This window comes from Leucoraja erinacea, chromosome 10, assembly GCF_028641065.1.
Source record: "Leucoraja erinacea ecotype New England chromosome 10, Leri_hhj_1, whole genome shotgun sequence".
NCBI classification, from domain to species: domain Eukaryota; kingdom Metazoa; phylum Chordata; class Chondrichthyes; order Rajiformes; family Rajidae; genus Leucoraja; species Leucoraja erinaceus.
The window spans coordinates 8,307,613-8,327,329 of NC_073386.1; the positions used below are offsets into that span (position 1 = coordinate 8,307,613).

Sequence of the window (19,717 nt, forward strand, 5' to 3'; positions counted from 1 at the left end):
CTAATAAACGTAGTTACGTACAAGTCAGGACTATTCAGCATCTGTTCACAGGAGTAGCTCAATGTTTGGTCTCAATTTAGTTTATGAAGCCTTGTGTTGGTCGGGATTGAAAAGGCCCCTTCCGTTTGGTGAATCTGTTAATATTGACGAAAGAGTGGCAGGAAACAGATAACGCATGCTCTTGTTTTGAGCGAATGTAGAAGTTGCAAAAACATGCGTACGCAGAGCGAATATTATCCCGGGTAGAAACACAACAAGACGAAGTTATAACCCTAGTGGAACCTAGAGTTTATTCGCGAAAAGGGAAAGTCACGTGTCGAGCATTAAACTGTGTTTTGCTGATCTGTGCAACTCCTTCACGCTATCGTGGTCCCCCGAGTACACAATACTTCAAGCCCGCATTGCGTTTTGGAATAAAATCTCAAGTTTGCTGTCAACCTTTAGCGCTTAAAATGGGCACAAACTGCTAGCGACCGATCTCTGTTTACTCCCGGTGTAAGTAATGGGCGCCTCCGAACACATGAAGAATCAGCACACGGTGTCAAACAAAATACTTACAACGTCCATGAATGAAATATTTGTTTTTAAATGAAACAAAGAGGCACGAGAATATAGTGGTCTCCGGGGATTATTCACGCCGAATAGTATTTTTTTCCACCATCGGACTACGTTCACGTTTACAAAAAACTTTGCTTTGGATCTCATAAGTTAACCAAGAAAAGCCACACGAGCCTAACGAAACATTATACAAAAGGGGCGACCAAACAAATCGACGCCAGTGGAGAACAGTAGCAAAACGTATCAGGTCAGATAACGCATTCCTTAAATAAAATACCCAGTTTATAGTATTGCAAACAGCTAAAAACAAAGTCTCGATTTGAGCACATTGCATTGTACAGTTTGGCCGAGTGATTTAGTGATTAAAAGACAACTTCGAGATTTCGGCGAATTACAACCGTGGTTGTCAAGTCTTCATAGTACAAAGTTTCTTCAATAGTAAAAAGGAATACAACAGTATTCATGTAACTTGAGCATATGAGCTACATATCAAACTCCAACATAACTAAAAGCAAAACAAATATCACGCAGTAGTTAAACAAAATATGCTAGAATTAATCAAGTTCATCGCTGATCGTTATTTTAGTGCGTCCATTACCTGCAGACACTTGCGAAATCTGGGTTCTGCTTGCAGCTGTTAAGCCTATATTTATGTTTTTGTTTAAGCAGCTCTTTATACAAAAGCTAGATGAAAAACACTGCCCACAGTTGATGTCATTTTGTGGTTTGGACAAATCAGTGCAATCTAACAACATTGCACTGAGCGTCTAAGATATTGGACGTGTATGGGTAGGTGGTTTCTTTGATATGGTCAGATAGACTGGTGCTTATCTGCCATCTACTGGAAGGCAGCCGCAATGCAACGTCAGTCCCCTTGAGAGGTGCTTACCGTCCATTGACGCACATAGGAAAAGTGACGCCAACTATTTTTAAAGATACCTGGCCAAAATGTGTTTAGTAGGCACACTCTTCCACTGGCGCTGAAAATGATCACAGCCCCGTCTCTACGACGCGGGGCTCATTTGGAGACACTTGTAGTATTCTGAAGTCAGCTGTTTATAAATCAGCTTCTTATCCCTCCAGCTGCTTATAAACGTTTCAATGAATAACATATGCCGTTTTTGTATGGGCTGGTGTGTTCGTGAGACACAAGCAACTGCAGATGCCGACATCTTGCGTAAAGTGCTGGAGGAACCAAGTGGTTCAAGTTGCATCTGTGAATGAAAAAGAGCTTAGACCAGAAACGTCGCCTGTCCACTCCCTTCACACTTGCAGCCCGAGACGCTGTTTCCTTAGCACTTTGCTTCTTGCTTGGTGTATTCCTCAGCTTTGCACCAGTGAGGTCGGTCAGAATGAGCCGACACAAGTTTGCTGGTTTCCCACAAATACGGAGGGATCACGGAATGCAGAAATGTAACTATTTAAAATTATCCAAACCACCAGATGAAATGTCTATTTGTCTCATACGACGGCGAAATGCAAGCAGTTCAAAAGGGGGTCGAGGGCATAACTGCAGATAGATACATAACATACTCAACAGAAAGGAGAACAAGAAAGAGAAATAATATGCAAATAGAAACCCCATTCGCCAGGACAGGTATTTATAAGAACTCGTAAGAACCTTAAGGGAATGGAATAAACTAGTCAACAATATAGTCAAATCACCTTCACTAGACAGTTTTAAGGGGGCACTAACAGCACGTTAGCATGCAAAACACATCCAAGTTGGCGATATGCAGAGTACTGCCCTGCCGACTACAAATTCAGAAGGTTCAGAAGTTCTGTAACAATTGTGCGTTTTATCTTTCATTCTCTCGTACTCAATTGTAACGTGTGAAACTGAAAACAAAACATAACCACTCACATGCAAGTGTTCCCATTGGTGAACATCAGGCATAACTTATATGACTATGCACATGCAAAGTGAAGAGAGACTTCTTATGGAACTGGTGAAGGCTCTGTAGGAGATTCAAGACGTGCATTAAAACTTTTAAGGCAAGAACGCAGAAGAAGTTCAGTATGCTCTTTCATTACTGACATAAAAAACAAATAATTTAGTCCTGTGTATTGTGCAAATGTATAACTTGTCACCAGTTAACTATGATACAACCAACACAAATGGACTCTCAAACCAAAGAAGGGTCCCAGCCCAAACTAACATCGTCCACAGATGCTGTCTGGCCCCTTTAGATCCTCCAGCACTCTAGCTCATTTCTCCAAATACACTTTTTTTTTAACCAATTCTGATTTCTTTCAGCTTCTCTTTCATTCCAGAATTATTGTTCTCAGTTAATTTCAAGAAGCTTTTTGTGTCTTCCCCTGTAATAAATAGAAAAAAAACATTTGGTTAATTTCTATGTCATTCTCTTATTCCCCAATAATAATTTCTCCTATCTCAATTTAAAAAGGAAAAATATTAACTTTTTGTAATCTTTTCATTGTTACATATCAGGATGAGACCATAAGACCATAAAATGTAGGAACAGAATTAGGCCATTCGGCCAATTGAGTCTGCTCCGCCATATGATCATGGTTGATCTGTTTCCCTCTTAACCCCATTCTCCTACTTTTTCACTGTAACCTTTGATACCCGCACTAATCAAGAACCTATCAATCTCTGCTTTAAAAATATCCGATGACGACCTCCACCACCATCTGTGGCAATGAATTCCACAAATTCACCACCCTCTGGTTAAATAAATAGTTTGATGGTGTGTTTCTGTCATTATCAGATCATTGTCATATTCAATGAAATTAGAATGTTATCCAATGTTAGTGACTGTTATTTTTGGCAATATTTAGTTTAGTTTGTTATTGTCACATGTACCGAGGTACAGTGAAAAGCTTTTTTGTTGCATGCTCTCCAGTATACATGATTGCAATCAAACCGCCTACAATGTACAGATACAGGATAGAAGGAATAATGTTTAATGCAAGATAAAGTAGAGTAAAGTCCAATTAGAGAAATAACGTTTTAAAAGATTGGAGCAATTGTAATGAATGATTGCTGATCCACTTCTGAGACCAGCAGGCAAAGAGTTATCTGACTTTGGTGCCATCTTGAAATCTTGAAGGTCTTTAAACATTTTACTGTGATCTCATATTCCTTTACTTTTTTCCCCATTGCTACCCTGCTGTAAAACTCCAAGACTCTTTAGTTATTATTCCCTAAAGACCTCTTCATTACAAATCTCTACAGATTAGGTTGAATGGGTAGAGATTGGAAACAAAAAGGGTGATGTCACCTACTGGGGGATTTAAATTTCCCTAAAATGTAATTGGGATTGCCTTAGCATGAAATGCACAGAGGGAATGGATTTTTTGAGGAGTGTCCAGGAGAGTTTTTTCATACACGATGTACTGTATGAAATGAGGCTAGAACAAATGCAATGAATGGTAGAGTCTTAGGGAGTATTGAGGAACAGAGGGACATTGACATAGATCTATGAAGTTGGCAATATAGGTAGATAATGTTGTTAGGAAGGCATATGGGATACTGGCATTCATTAGTCTGGGCAACAAATACAGAGGCAGGGAGGTTATGCTCAACTTTATAAACCCTTGGTCAGACCTCAACAGGACTACTGCATGCTGTTCAAGTCACTTAAATGTAGGAAGGATGTGATTGTGCTGGAATGGATGTAGAGAAGATTAGTCAGAATGTTGCCTGAGACGGAGCAGTTCAGTTGTGAGGAGAGGCAGGAAAAGCTAGGTCTATTCACCCTGCAGCCGAGGAGGTATGATTGAGAGATCATGATTGAGGTATATAAAAATATGAGGGTTTTTAACAGGGTAGACTGCAGGAAAGCTTCCTCCTTGTCAAAGGTGCTTAAAAGTAGAGGCCAAGTTTAGGGTAAAGGAGAAGAGATTCAGTAGGGTTATGAGGGGGAACCTCTTCACCAGAGAGTGATTAGTTCTTGGAATTCACTATCAAAAAAATCTTACATATTCCATGAATACGTCCTCCACACTCTTTCTTCTGCTTGATGTGTCGGATCTTGAAGTAGATTGAAGTTCCCTGTGATTATTGTATCACCCTCATTGTATGCACCTCTAACATCCTGATTTATACCTTGCTTTGTCACTGCTGTTTGGGGCTTCAAACAACTTTCACCTATGACTCCAGACCATTCTGTTTCTTAGCTCCATCCAAACTGATTCTACTTCTTGATTTTCCATTCCAAGATCCTTTCTTTATTTGATCCTACATTATCATGTATCCCCTTCGGCTTTTCCATTTGCCAATTTCTTCAATAAGCATCTGGAAATATTTAATTCACAATCTTCATCAGTTTGCAATCACTTTTCTATAATGGCTTTAAAGTGCATACAATTAGACTGTATTTGTACTTGTCCTAATATAATTCTACATTAACTTGTCTATCCTAGTATTCATGTGGCATTTTCACTCTCATGCTCAGATCATTTTTCCAGGAAAGCCTCTAAGAAGAGGTGTATTTTTATATTTATATGACCTGCTCTTTTCTGACATCTTTGTTTTCAATACATTCCGGTAGATCATGACTAACCTGTGGCTCAAATCAATGTATCCATTGGTTTTCCACATCTTTTGATATCCTTATTAAATTATCAGTTTCAGTTTTGAAAATATCAAGTCAGCCATTGCCAACTATTTTTTTGATTTAAAGTTCACAGTATACACCACTACTTGTGCAAAAAGTGCTTATTGGTTTCATTCCTAAATGGCTTGCATTTAATTTAAAAATCATATTTTTTGTTTTGAATTTCCTCCATTAGAGGAAATACCTTTCTAATCTCTATTATTTTAAATACCTCAATTATATCATCTCCTCGACCATTTAATCACAAGGGAAAACTATGCAAGGCTTTGTAACTTGCCTTCTTGATTTAACTCTTCAAAGGCCTTCAGATGCATGTACATAACCTTCATGCCTTGCAAGACCAATGTATATTCTCCAAGTTTTAGTGATAGAAATGGGATATAATATTCCAGATGGACAAGTATACAAGCCTTAGAGACAGACGGAATTCATAATAAGATAGGATTTGTAGCAAGACAATAGACACAAAAAGCTGGAGTAACTCAGCGGGCCAGGCAGCATCTCTGGGGAGAAGGAATGGGTAACTATTGTCTGAAGAAGGGTCTCAACCCGAAATGTCACCCATTCCTTCTCTCATGAGATGCTGCCTGTCCTGCTGAGATATTCTAGCTTTTTGTGTCTATCTTTGGTTTAAACCAGCATCTGCAGTTCCTTATTACACAAAGGCAATAGATTGAGCCCAGTGCTTAACTGTTCAGGTAAGAGTACCGAACATATCTGATTTATTTCCCTATATTTTGTTTGTACAAGTGATTGATATAACTCAATGACTTTTGTATTTTCATTTGGTCTGCCCAACCAAATCTAGTTTATGATTACAAATAAATTCCTTTCAGCCCATTTTAGTTAATCTATCCAGAAATATGAGGGGCATAGACAGGGCAAATTATGATAATCTTTTTCTCTTCAGCAAAAGTATCTATAATCAGACGGCATTAGTTTAAGGTAAAGGATAGGAAATACAGCGGAGACTCAAAGAAAAAGTTTTTTCACCCAGAGTTTAATTGCAATCTGGAATAGACTGCCTGACGGATTGGTGGTGGTAGATATTCTCACAACATTTAAGAAGTATTTAGATTTGCACTTGAAACACCACAAAATAGAAGGCTATGGGCTGAGGGTTGGTAAATAGGATTGGTATAGATAGGTATTTTATGATCAGCATGGATACAGTGGGCCAAAGGTCCTTTTTCCTCACTGTATTCTCATGTTCCTATTACTACATCATGTTCTAGTCACAGACATCATTTGCAATCTGATCAGTCTGTATATAAATAACTCATTTTCTAGCAGTGGCATTAAATCTGTCTTCACAACCATGAAATTGAGATTTTTTGTTGTGCTGCATTCCTTTATCTACAACTGTTATTTTGTTATTTTAAGAGAATGAATTCCTCATTCTCATAAATATCCGATAGATCTTTGAACTCCAATGAAAACTTGATTATAAAACTGAACATTCCTAACTTATGAAGTATTTTCTGGTATTTTCTTTGTGATCCTATGAACATGTTCGTTGGTCTAAATTCTGCCTGTAAAGTTGATTATTTATGTTTTCAAAAACGGCTTATTTGTCACAAACACAAGTTCAGATAAATGAGTAAGCTGAAATCTTAACTCGATTTCTCTCCCTACATATTCTGCCTGATCTGTTGAGTGTTTTACAGTATTTAAAGTGTTTATGGTACATTTTTCGTGTGTGCAGTGTTTTGCATTTGGAAGGTGGAAGCAGGATGCAGCTGTTTGAACCAATGTGTTGGTACAGGTCTTTGGTACATCTCACAAGGAATACTAATCAGAGACCACTGAGAATGATTTAACCATTTCACCTCATTTCTTCATCAATGAACTGCTTAAAGATTAACTATTCACATCTAGGTGGATGCTGATGCATAAAAGTAGCTTTCTTTAAAATATTTTCGCTAGCCTAAACATTATACCATAAGTTTCTGGGCTAAATGTAAGCAAAAAGCACCAAAGAGGAAGTCAGACCATAAAATAGCGAAATACATAAATAAGCTACGTTAGAGGTGGTACAAAAAGCACTTGAAATGTTTACAACATTACACAGAAAATGGAAGTAAAACCGTATTCGGTTAGCGTATTTCAGCTTCAAAAATAAACCTTCCACCACTTTTGGTAGGATTTTAACATCAAACATAATGAATATGTGATTATTAGGGAGAGATAGTAAACTGCAAGGGTCTGCAGTTATTTAATAACTTCTTTCAATAATGGATATCCTTGTGTAGAATTGGTTATCTCATTTCCCTCTCAGGTACTTTTGGCAGTCTCCAGATCATTGACAGAATGAACATTTGTCACTACAACACATCATCTGATGTTTTTTCTCTCTTAATGCAACAAACCGTTATTCTGATCACAGAAAACTAACATACAAATCATGAACTTATTTGTTCATCTCTGGCTATGAGGATCCCAGTAAAGTTTATCTAAATTCCTGTAGCATTCGGCCAATCAACTATCTATTATCCTTTCTGACGTCTCTGATTATCCTATCAAAAATATTGGGAGGCTCGGGTTCATTGAAGACCCCCAAAAAATTATAGGCGAGATCATGACATGCAATTTACTTGCACTTCCTTATTTCCATGGAGACATACCACTTGCTAATTTTCCTCAATGACGTGTACTTCGTGCACTGTTAACTGCCATAAGGTAATAGCAGGGACCCAAAGTCAGGAATGTCGTTTAAAATTAGCATGCATTGTACGCAAGTAATTTGCAACTTGTAAAGTATAGTGCATTGTGATCGTTCATGCAGTGGAGAATATTTTATATGATGTGCAGTGAAAGTTAAATAATGGCTGATCAACAGAAAAAATGTGCTCTAAAAGATTTCAATGGCTGCACCCCAGAGGTTGGGCTGCAGTGGCAGAAAGAAAGGACAATGTCTTGTATTCACAAGAGAGTTGGAGACCTTCCAGACACGTGCTCAGAGAAATGTAGGGTAGGTTTATATCAGGAGTGCAGTGCCAAAAACCTGAATGAAGGATGAAGATTAGTGATCACAGGATTTGTTAATGTCAAGACTGTATGTTGAATTAAAAAAATCCAATAAAAGCTCCAGTAGCTAGTCAACTGCTCAATTCACTACAAAAGGAAGTTTTATTTATCTCCCATCAATCTTTATGAATAGGGACATGTAATATCATTATGTTTTATCTCACTTGCTTTTCACTGTTGTAAGCCTTGCACCAAATAAAAGTAACTCTCAGTGTGTCACTGAAATGAAACTGCTGGATCAACATAAAAACCCATCTAATTCAGTAATGTTCTTTAGGAAGGGAAACCTGCCATCCTTATGAAGTCTGGCTGATATGGAAGTCAAGCTGACCATTGTATTTGACTCGTAACTGTCTCCTATGTTCTGGAGCAATTAGGGAAGGACAATAAATGCCACTATTGCCACCATATCAGTATCCCATCAATGAATTAAATAAAAAAAATAAATGTTCAACCTTTCAAATACTGGCATTTATTCAACCATGGCAATTACATTATTCAAGCCAACACTCAATCAGAGACGTGCGGTCAGGGGAGGCAAAGAAAAATAATAAAATAAAATAAATATAAAGATTTTTCCACTGATGTTATAAATGTCATATCTATATGAATCTAATCATTTTTTTATAGTGAAAATCGGCAAATTTGCGCAGCTCCGCTGCAAATACAGGGAGAGATGAGAGGCGAGGCAACGACGAGCTGAGCCTCCCGTCTGATTGCGCAACCCCTCAGAAACTGGATGGAGTGCGGGCAATAAGCGTGTGCCTGTTACTATCTCTCTGTCTGTTACCAATGTAATGTTTGTAAACTCCTTCATTACATGTCCTCGCCTTCCATAGTCCAGATAGCTTATTTCACGTGTAAATATATTAAATTTAGGTCGCTGGTCTCGTCATAAAACGGCAATGAAAAAGCACCAGGAGAGGCAGTGATCACATCTGCCTCACTGAGGGGGCGTGTCTTGAGCGCAGTGGAGGGAGAGCGAGCGTCAATTACGTAGGCTCAGTCTACGTAATTGACGCTACCTTACTCTCCCTCCACGTTAGCTAGCTTCAGCAGCAGTGGCGCAGCACTGGATTCCACCGCGGGCGGCGCTGACTTTCCAGCCACGGGCTGCTAGGTTGATTCGTTGATTTGGAGCGGCCAATTCGGAGGCTCTGGGCCACTGAGAGCTCCCAATTGGGCCCCGCGCCTAAGTGGGCCCCGCGACTAAGAGTAATCTACTTTCGGCTCAGGTAGATCTGTGGAGGGGGGAGAGAAGGTGGACCGGGAGGGGGGGTGTGAGGGGCAATGGAGAAGGGGGAGAGGGGGAGGTGGGTCGTTTGCTCACGATCCCGGGGCAGCGCTCCCACCCCTCCAGTCGCCGTGCTTCACGCACACCCCTCTCTCTCTCCCCGGGGAGACGCGGTGATCAATACAGTGTGGGCCGGGCCACAGATACTAGCCAGTGCCTCCCCAGCCATTGACCTCACTGCACTCAATCACATACTTACTTACAGGTGGCATACAACTGGAGGCAACATAACCAAAGATTTTATCTGCTCGGTGCAATGTAATCCCCTTTACGACTAAGGCACTTAGCAGGCTTTATACTGGAAGAGAATATAAAAAGCTCAAATTTGAACAACATTATTTTGTAGATCTTGGATACTCAAAGTAAACTTCTTTCAGTATAATTTATTTCTGAGTGCTATATATCATTGCAAGAATATGCTGACCTTAGAGACATGTGTGCCAGTAGTTACAGTATATGATCAAATTTTAAGCGGGAATTAAACATTTCTGCTTATCAGGCAAGTGTCTCCACTTTCTTATCTATGAAAAACAGGCACATCATTGATCACATCCCGAAATATAATATTTCAACAAAGAATATATTCTTAATTATTCTCAACAATCTTAGAAATCATTGGATCTTGAAAAATAAGCTATCAACAGAGCTTTCAGCAGACTTTCTTAACCTCTTTCCAGCCATCAAGTATCTCAAATTTCAACAGCATTAAAATATTCTCCAGATCTTTTCTCTCCTTCACAATTTATTGATGCCCAAGTCTTTTCCAGGTTTCAGCCCCCTCAGTGTTTTCACCATCCCTGCTGATCTTACCCTCTTGAAAGATTGATCATCAGCAAGGGCCTCGGCATCCTCCTCCTCTGTTTCCCTCTTAATGACTTCCTGGACCAGCATGACATTGAGCTCAAAGATAGACATAAAAAGCTGGATGTAACTCAGTGGGCCAGGCAACATTTCTGGAGACATAGAAAGGCGATGTTTCGGGTCAGATCTTTCTTCAGACTGATTGTAGGAGGGTGGTTAAGAAAGCTGGGATGCATAAGGGGCAGGACAGAGCATGACGACAGGTGGCGCAATGGGCTAAGTGTTCGGCTGGTGACCGGAAGGTAGTCGGTTCGAATCCCGCTTGGAGTGCATACTGTCGTTGTGTCCTTGGGCAAGACACCTCACCCACCTTTGCCTGCGTGTGAATGTGTGTGAGTGATTGGTGGTGGTCGGAGGGGCCGTAGGCGCAGATTAGCAGCCACGCTTCCGTCAGTCTGCCCCAGGGCAGCTGTGGCTACAGAAGTAGCTCACCACCACCGAGTGTGATTGAGGAGTGAATGAATAATGCGATGTAAAGCGCCTTGAGTATTTAGAAAGGCGCTATATAAATCCCATCCATTATTATTATTATTATTATTATTATGACATTGAGCTCATTTTCTGCCAACTCCACCTCCAGGTTTGAGATTATTTTAAATACAATTTTTACTATTATTCGCCTATATCATCGCTACATTTAGCAAACCTCATATCAGAGATATTTATAATGTTTAAAAAGAATACCTCTACATGTTTAATGGCAGACAATGTTTTGTCCCCAGCTTTGCCTTCTGAGAAAGGGCCTTAGCAGCCTTTCCTGAGGTCTTAAAGTCAAAGAGTTATACAGCACAGAAACAGGCCTTTCAGCCCAATTCGACCATGCTGACCACATTGTTTACCTGAGCTAAGTTCTGCTTGCATTTGGCCCATATCCCTCTCAAGCTTTCCTATCCATGTAGTTGCCTAAATGTCTTTCTAACATTGTAATTGTACACATCTCTTCAACTTCCTCTCGCAGTTCATTCAATATACTCACCATGTTTTGTGTGAAAATGTTGCCTCTGAGATCCCTTTTAAATCAATCCCCTCAGTTTAAACCTATGCCCTCTATTTTTAGACTTGATACCCTGGGCAAAAGACCGTGGATGTTAACCTTAACTATAATAATACATTTTATTTAATGGCCGCCTTTCAGACATCTCAAGGACACCTTACATAGTAATCGGAATAAAAACATATAATCGGAATAAAATAAGTAATAAAGACATCACAGAGACACAAATTAAAAACAGAATTCAATCCAAAAACAGAAAATCAAAAACACAGTGTGAAGAGAGAGCAGCGGTAGCCAAAGCGCGCCAGCGTCCACTCTCTCTTCACGGCAGCCATCTTGGACACAGACTTACAATTACAGGATAACTATGCCACTTCTGATTCTATGTAGCTCCATAAGATCATTTTTCAGCCTCCTAAACTTCAGGATAAAAATCCAGCCTATCCTACCTCTCTTTATAATTCAAGCCTTCCAGTCCTGGTAACATTCTTGTAAATCTCTTCTGCATCCTTTCCGGGAAGCAGTTGGGCCACATGAGCATGTGGATTACAGGTGGAAGTGGATACATAAAAGGGGGCATATGGAGCCAGTTTGGGTGAAGTGAGGGTGTAGGTAGAGACAGCTACTGATGTGAATAAGTAAGGCCACAACGGGTTTCAGTGTTGAAATCGGATAAGAAAGAAAGGTAATTGGGGAGAGTTGAAGGGCAGATGGAACCAGATGAAAGAGGGAATCTGGTAGGTGAGTCATAGGTAGATGGAAGCAGGAAGGGAAATCGGACAAAAGTGGGCGATGGGGGTGCTGAAGATGGAGTCTGGGAAAGGGAACAGGCCCAGGGATGGATTGTAAAGAGAGTGAACAGTGATCTTAGGAGCTAAGGGTTACCTGATAATGGAAAATTCAATGTTCAATCAATGGGGTTGTACGACTAACCAGAATATAATAAAGGTGTTAATATAAGGAATATAAGGTGTTAATCCTGTAGTTTGCATTAGGCCTCACCTGGCAATAGAGAAGGCAAAGATGGACAGATCAGTATTGGAAGGGGAGTTGAAATTATGTATAACCACGAGTTGAGGGTACTGTGGACAGAGCACAGTTGGCTGGTCTGTCTTTGGTCTCACCAGTGTAGAGGAGATCACACTGGCAGCGCCAAAATCAGTAGACGAGTTTGCAGGAGGTGCACATGAATTTTTGCCTTTCCTGGAAGGATTGTTTAGGTCCTTGGATGGTGGTGAAAGAAGAGGTGTAAAATTGAGTGTTGCATTTTCTGCAGTTGCAGGAGTAGGTGGACCCCCTGTGGTCAGGGTGGGGTGGCTGTGGACCAGGAAGTCAAGGAAGGAGTGATTCCTGCGTAAAGTGGTGAGGCCATTTTAATGTATGGACTGAGTCTACAATTTTCCTGCTCTAAATCTAAATTTAACTCCTTGCAACCCAATTTAGCATAATCTTTAAATTTGATTTGAAATCTAGGACACAAAACTTGATTCAAACAATTGCTGATTGTGGACTCAGTTCTCTTATTGTCTCTGCCTCCAAATATTTTTGTTACCAGAGATAATTTGCAAATGTTTGGTGGATAAGCAATAATATGGAAAACTGCATGACCCTCATGATTTTATACACCTCTATAAGATCGCCCCTTCAGCCTCCTATGGTCCAATAAATAAAGTCCTAGCCTGCCCAACCTTTCCCTCTAGCTCAGGCCTTCAAGTTCTTTGCAACATCTTCTTATATCTTCTTTGGACACTTTCCAGCTTAATGACACTCTTCCAATAGCAGGGTGACCAAAACTGAACACGGTACTCCAAATGGGGTTTCACCATCGTCATGTATAACATAACGTCCCTACTTCTATACTCAATACCCTGACTAATGAAGGTCAATATACCAAAAGCCTTCTCTACCACCCCATCAACTGACAACGACAATTTCAGGTAACTATGTACCTGCACTCCTAGATCCCTCTGCCCTACAACTACACTCCCCGTGCCTCTACCATTTACTGTGTAGGTCCTGTCCTGGCTTGACTTCCCAAAATGCAATACCTCGCACTTATCTGCATTAAACTACATGAGCCATTCCCTAGCCTATCTCCCCAGCTGATCAAGATCCTGCTGTAATTTTTGATAACCACCTCACTATCCACGATACCACCTACTTTAGTGTTAACTGAAAACTTACTAGTCATGCCTTGTACATTCTCATCCAAATTGTTCATATAAATCGCAAACAACAATGGCCCAGCAACAATCTCTGAGGCACACCACTAGTCACAAGCCTCCAGTCTGAGAAATAACCTTCCACCACTAGCAGAAGGAATCTCTACTTCCTTCCATGAAGCTAATTCTGTATCCTTATAGTGGGGATGTTTCTCAGAATATTTCGAACTTTACTGTACAGAAAAAGAAGACATGTGGGATACAGATATGCAGTGTTTTTCATTTCTAAAAATTATATGTAATGCTGTATTTCTGTCTATATATATCACAATAAAAGAGAGCTGGTGTCCCAAGGAGATCAATGTTAAACATATTCCATATTTATCACATGTGCAAATATTTAGTTATCATTAGTCCCGTTACATATTTATCATGTGTACAAACAAAAACAACACCCAGATTATTTACTATTTCTAATTGTTGCATCTTATTTTGGGATGATTGTGGATATGTATCCAAGGTGTTAACAGATGCACTGCCAGTCTCTGAATCTTCCATCTATCTAATTCAATTGATTATCTCTGCTAGTCTTCTTAGCAGAGCCACCCCAAGAAAGCAATTGGAATTTCTGGCTAACCATTCGAAAATTAAAGGCATGTGTGCACTTTTCAATGTAAGTGTCAGTATCTCAACATAAAATAACAAATCCTTAGTGTCTTGATCAAACTTCAAATGAAGATCATATTCTACAAGCCTTGACCAAAGCTGGAGATGGAGACGAATAAAGACTGTTCCGACATTGACCAAAGGGATACTAAAATAAAGGCTTAAAACTTATTCTGTGGTAAAAAAAAAAGCTTCTTGTTCATGCTGGTGAACTTGTCACTGTTGTATATTCCCTTCTTTATTTTTATCCAAATACAACCTTCCAAGATGTCTTTCAGTTCTTATCTCATGCCACATGATTGATGCATCCTTGAATTCCTTTAACAAGATACTATACCTTTTTCTCTTCCTTCATAGGTAAACATTCAAGATAAAAGATTACTTGCTTCCACTCCGTTTTTGTGGGCTCTGGGGCTAATGGGGCCAACATGGAAATCTCGCAACCTTCCAAAGGTGAACCATGAGATGCTTGACAAGGAGGTTGGGAAGGGTGCAGGATGGTGGGAAGATGGTAGTTTGTGAGACACTGCAATCCTACCACTAACGCAGGGTTCAGTGTTCTCAGTGCCTCGACCTGAGGTTCTCCCGAGTGCTCCTTCTGCAGTTTGGGTGATCAAACTGATGTTGGGAGAGTCCAGAACCAGGGGCCACTGTTTACAAATAAGGAGTAAGCCATTTAGAACAGAGATGAGGAAACACTTTTTCACACAGAGAGATGTGAATCTGTGGAATTATCTGCCTCAGAAGGCAGTGGAGGTCAATTCTTTGGAGGCTTTCAAGAGAGAATTAGATAGATCTCTTAAAGATACAGGAGTGAAGGGGTATCGGGAGAAGGCAGGAACGGGGTGCTGATTGTGGATGATCAGCCATGATCACAGTGAATGGCAGTGCTGGCTTGAAGGGCCGAATGGCCTACTCCAGCCCCTATTGTCTATTATCATGGGCAAAGATTCCCGGGAGTCAATGCAGATATTCCATTTTTTCAAGGTAGTTTTAAGTACATCCTTAAACTTTTTGCTCCATCAACCTAGAAACTCTTCCTTAACAGAGTTCAGAATAGACTTTTCAGTAGTTGTATAAGCATACAATTTGCAAACATAGATGCAGTTATCTTGGGTAAGATTGCAATGTGGGCAAAGTGTGTGATTCTCCTGTCCCACTTTACTCTGATCCTTCTGGGTCAGATCGTTATTGAGTTTCTCCATGCAACAGTGGATTGCAGTCTGAGACAACACAGATGCACTTTATTATATCTTGAAATGACTGATGTACATAGATAACATTATTTCTATCTCTGCTCAAGGCTTGGTGCAGATGATGTCAGATTGGTGACAGCTTCCTTTATGAAGCAAAGATGCAAGAGACATTGCTCTGCTTTGAGGCTCATCCAAAAAAACTGAAGAAGACTTTAGGATATCAGTCCTTTTTCACGGATACTCTTTCTATTTCTATCTTGACTGCTCTCTCTTGTCCTCTGGAAAACGGGTAACTCAAATATGGCAGAATCCACTTGAAATATTTTACAATTGTCATGTAAATACTTCACTGAAATTACTCAGATGACTTGCTGCCACAGAGATCTATTTAGAGATCCTTTTTAACATCTATGTAAACACTTATTGCGGTGTCAAAAGCAGTGACTGAACTTGAAGGTCTGCAAATTTAATGAAAATGGTGAATGACTAATATGAGCAGGATAATCTTCAGAAGGACTAAATATTTTTAGCAATGTTTATAGAGAATGGAAGGGAAGGGTAGTAAATGTAAACCTCTTGTTGGAAACTTGATTGATTGAAACAGCATGGAACAGGCCCTCTGGCACGTAGAATATTGACTATTGAGCACCCGTTCACACTAGTTCCATGCTATTGCAGTTTTTCATCCACTCTCTACATACTAGGGGCAATATAACAAAGGCCCATTAACCTACAAACCTGCACATCTTTCGGATGTGGGAGGAAACTGGAGCACCAGAAGGAAACTCATACAATCACAGGAAGAAAATGCAAACTCCACACAGATGGCACCCAAGGTCAGGATCGAACCCAGATCTCTGGCGCTGTGAGGCAGCAGCTCTACCAGATGCACAACTGTGCCACCCTTGAAGGTGAATGAGATGGAGAGAGATTAGAAACACTTCATAAACAGAGAATGGTAAAGATTTTGTTGCTCTCCTTCTTAAATAGTAATTGGTAATTTTAAATCTTGAGTTAGATCCCTGACAGTTTCTAGTATTAAGCAATGTGGTGAAAATATGAACATGTGGATCTTAAACTGCAGATTAGCCATGTTTTCATTAAGCATCAGAACAGGTTCATTCTCCTTGCTCTCAGGTATTACATTAATTTCCAGGCTGATTCTCCAGTGCTGTTCTGAAAAAGCACCATTCAGTTGGAAATGCCATCTTTTGAGATGTTAAGTGAAGGCCATGTCTACCCTCCCATGTAATTGTAAAATATCCCATCGGACTGGATGGGAGAATTAAAGCAATTAAAATACCTTCATTATTCTGGCCAATGATGCCAACTTCCACAAAGACGATGTGCTTATTCCGCAAATTGTTGTGCCTAAATTGGCTGCCATGTTTCTTACAATAATGAAAAAAGATTTTAATAGCTATTCTAAGCCGCTGAGGACTGTTCACCCGACGCCGGTGTTCCATCTTCCCGGCAGGAGGGCCTATAACATCGGGCCGCCGTTGTGGCGACGGGCTGCCGAGGCATCAAATAGGCCCCAACCTCAGGTGGGCTAGGAGGAGGAGGTTAATCTCGGAAGTTTCATTGTGTGCAGGAATTAGCGATCATTATATTATCCAAGCAAAACTGCACTTAAAGCTTAAAGTTCCTTCAAAACCACCGCGAAAAATTTCCCTCTGGAAAAAAGTGAACAGCGAGGAATTTAAAGGCCTAGCAAAAAAACTGGCAAAAGATTTCTTCAACCTGCAACCAGATAAAAGATCCGCAGAAGACAACTGGGTGTGGCTGAAAAACTCTTTAAATAATATTGTCACAAATCATGTTCCTCAAAAACTAATCAAGGGCCGTATGCGTCCTCCTTGGTTCTCGGCAAAACTTAAACGTCTCTGCAGCAAGAAAGAGAAGTTTTATATCCGTGCCAAAAAAGGGGGTACAAAATTGGACTGGGACAATTTTACTAGTGTGCGAAAGCAAGTCGATCGTGCAATTATGAGTGCTCATAGACAACACGTTTCCTCCATTCTTGGGGGAGAGCAACCCAAGGCTTTTTGGAGATATGTGAAATCCAGATGGACAGACAACACTGGTGTCCAGATGCTTAAAGTGAACAACTGTCTGATCACTGAGGACCAGGTGAAAGCAGAAGCTCTTGCAAACCAATTTCAACACGTTTTCACCCGGGAAGATATGGAGCCTTCATCATTTCCAGTCCTTCCGCCCAGCCCATATGCTGATATGCCTGCTAATAAAATGGAGGTTGAAGGTGTCAAGAAGTTATTGCTCAACATTAATACCACAAAAGCAATTGGACCAGATCAGATACAGAATCAAGCCCTCAGGATCGCAGCCGAAGAACTGGCTCCAGTTTTGCAGTTCATTTTTCAACAATCGCTTGACTCGGGCGATGTGCCACTGGATTGAAGGAAGGCCAACATCACTCCTCTCTTTAAGAAGGGTTCAACCACCAACCCAGGGAATTATCGTCCTGTTTCATTAACAAGTACTTGCTGCTAATTGCTGGAGCATATCATTGATAGTAATCTGATGCGTCACGTGAGCAAACATAATATTCTTGCCGACAACCAACATGCATTTAGGAGGCATAGATCATGCGAGTCCCAGCTTATCCCGACGACAAATGACCTGGCCAAGCACCTTGACAGTAACGTCATCATGGATTTAGTTGTGCTGGACTTTTCTAAAGCATTTGATGTCATCCCACACCAGAGACTGCTTCCGAAGCTTGACTTCTATGGTATTTGTTCCAACACGAAATGAGGGATTTCCAGTTTCCTGACAAAACGTCTTCAGCGTGTGTGTGTGTGAACGGAAAGAGCTCCAATTGGCATCCAGTGTTGAGTGGTACACCCCAGGCCACAGTACTTGGCCCACACCTATTTTTGCTTTACATAAATGACATCCATGAAAAAGTCACTAGTACGACCAGACTATTCGCTGATGATTGTTTGCTGTACCGTCCAATTAAGTCAAATGATGATGAAGATGCTCTCCAAAAGGATCTCGATACTATGGTCGAGTGGTCACAACAATGGGGCATGCAGTTCAACCCTTCCAAATGCGAAACCATGCGTGTTACCAGAAAGAGGAATCCAGGCATCACATCCTACAACATACTTGGTGTCACCCTTGAAGAATCCAAACAAACCAAGTATCTTGGCATCAAATTGCAGAATGATCTGCGTTGGAATGGTCAGACTCATCATGCAACAGTGAAAGCAACAGGCGTCCTAAACTTCCTGAGGCGCAATTTTCATCATTGTTCAGCTTCTGTCAAGGAGAAGCTGTATTTCACCCTCGTTCGACCTCATTTGGACTACGCAGTTGCAGCTTGGGACCCATACACAGATAAAAACATTTCATCCATCGAACGTGTCCAAAGACAGGCCGCTCGATTTGTTACTAACACCTATGAGAGAGAAGCGAGTGTCACCAAACTTCTGAATTCTCTGGGGTGGAACCCTCTCCAAGACAGACGTGAAGCTCACCGTTTGACCTGTTTTTACAAAATGTTAAATGGTCAGCTAGACATAGATCACAAGACCTACACCAACCCCAAACCAATTAGGAGCAGACGAGGGCATTCAATCCAGCTACAAAGACAGATGTGTACAGCAATTCGTTCTTCCCCCGCACAATTAAAGCATGGAATAATCTCCACCAGACTATAGTTACCCAACCAGATGCAACTAAATTTAAAGTAGCACTTTCTTCCCAATAACCCTTTCTGGCTTAATCCCTCCCTTCACCACCTCCAGTTTAAATTCCAGTTGGAATATTTTGGAGGACCAAATAACCAAGAACCAAGAGGACTGGACTTTTTGGTGCCTTCCCTCACAGTGGAAAGTGTTGTTTCTGCTGTTAGGGGGACGTTCGTGTTGAATCCTATAGTGTATTGTGTCTTTTTTTTCTTCTTTTTTTTTATTTTATATGGTATTATGTATGGTAATCTTTTTTTTTTCTCTGTAAAGCACTTTGGCTTCAACGTGATTTGATTTAAAAGTGCTATATAAATAAAAATTACTTACTTACTATTACATGGTTTGGGATATCTTGAATGTAAGCAACTACCTGTATGTAAATGCTAGATAGACACAAAATGCTGGAGTAACCTAGTAGGACAGGCAGCCTCTCTGGAGAAGGAATGGTTGACGTTTCGTGTTGTCCCTTTTTCAGACTTATGTCAGGGAAGTGGGCAGTACAGAGATAAAATGTAGTTTTATCTATGTAAGACAGGTGGGAGAATTGGAAAGGGATGGAGAGAGGGAAAGCAAGGGCTACTTACTTGAAGTTAGACGTTAATGTTCCATACCGCTGGGGTGCAAGCTACCGGAGTGGAAGATTGCAACCTTCACGTG

The 19,717-nt window shown here is 40.5% G+C and overlaps 1 protein-coding gene across 1 annotated transcript in view; it reads right to left on the minus strand.

Moving 5' to 3' along the window:
- Positions 1-3,381, minus strand: part of tgfbr3 (transforming growth factor, beta receptor III) — a 122,751-nt gene extending 119,370 nt beyond the window's left edge. The window contains exon 1 of the mRNA XM_055641397.1: positions 1,157-3,381. The gene's annotated coding sequence lies outside the window, so the exon portion shown is untranslated. The remainder of the gene's footprint in view (positions 1-1,156) is intronic.
- Positions 3,382-19,717: the final 16,336 nt, after the last annotated feature.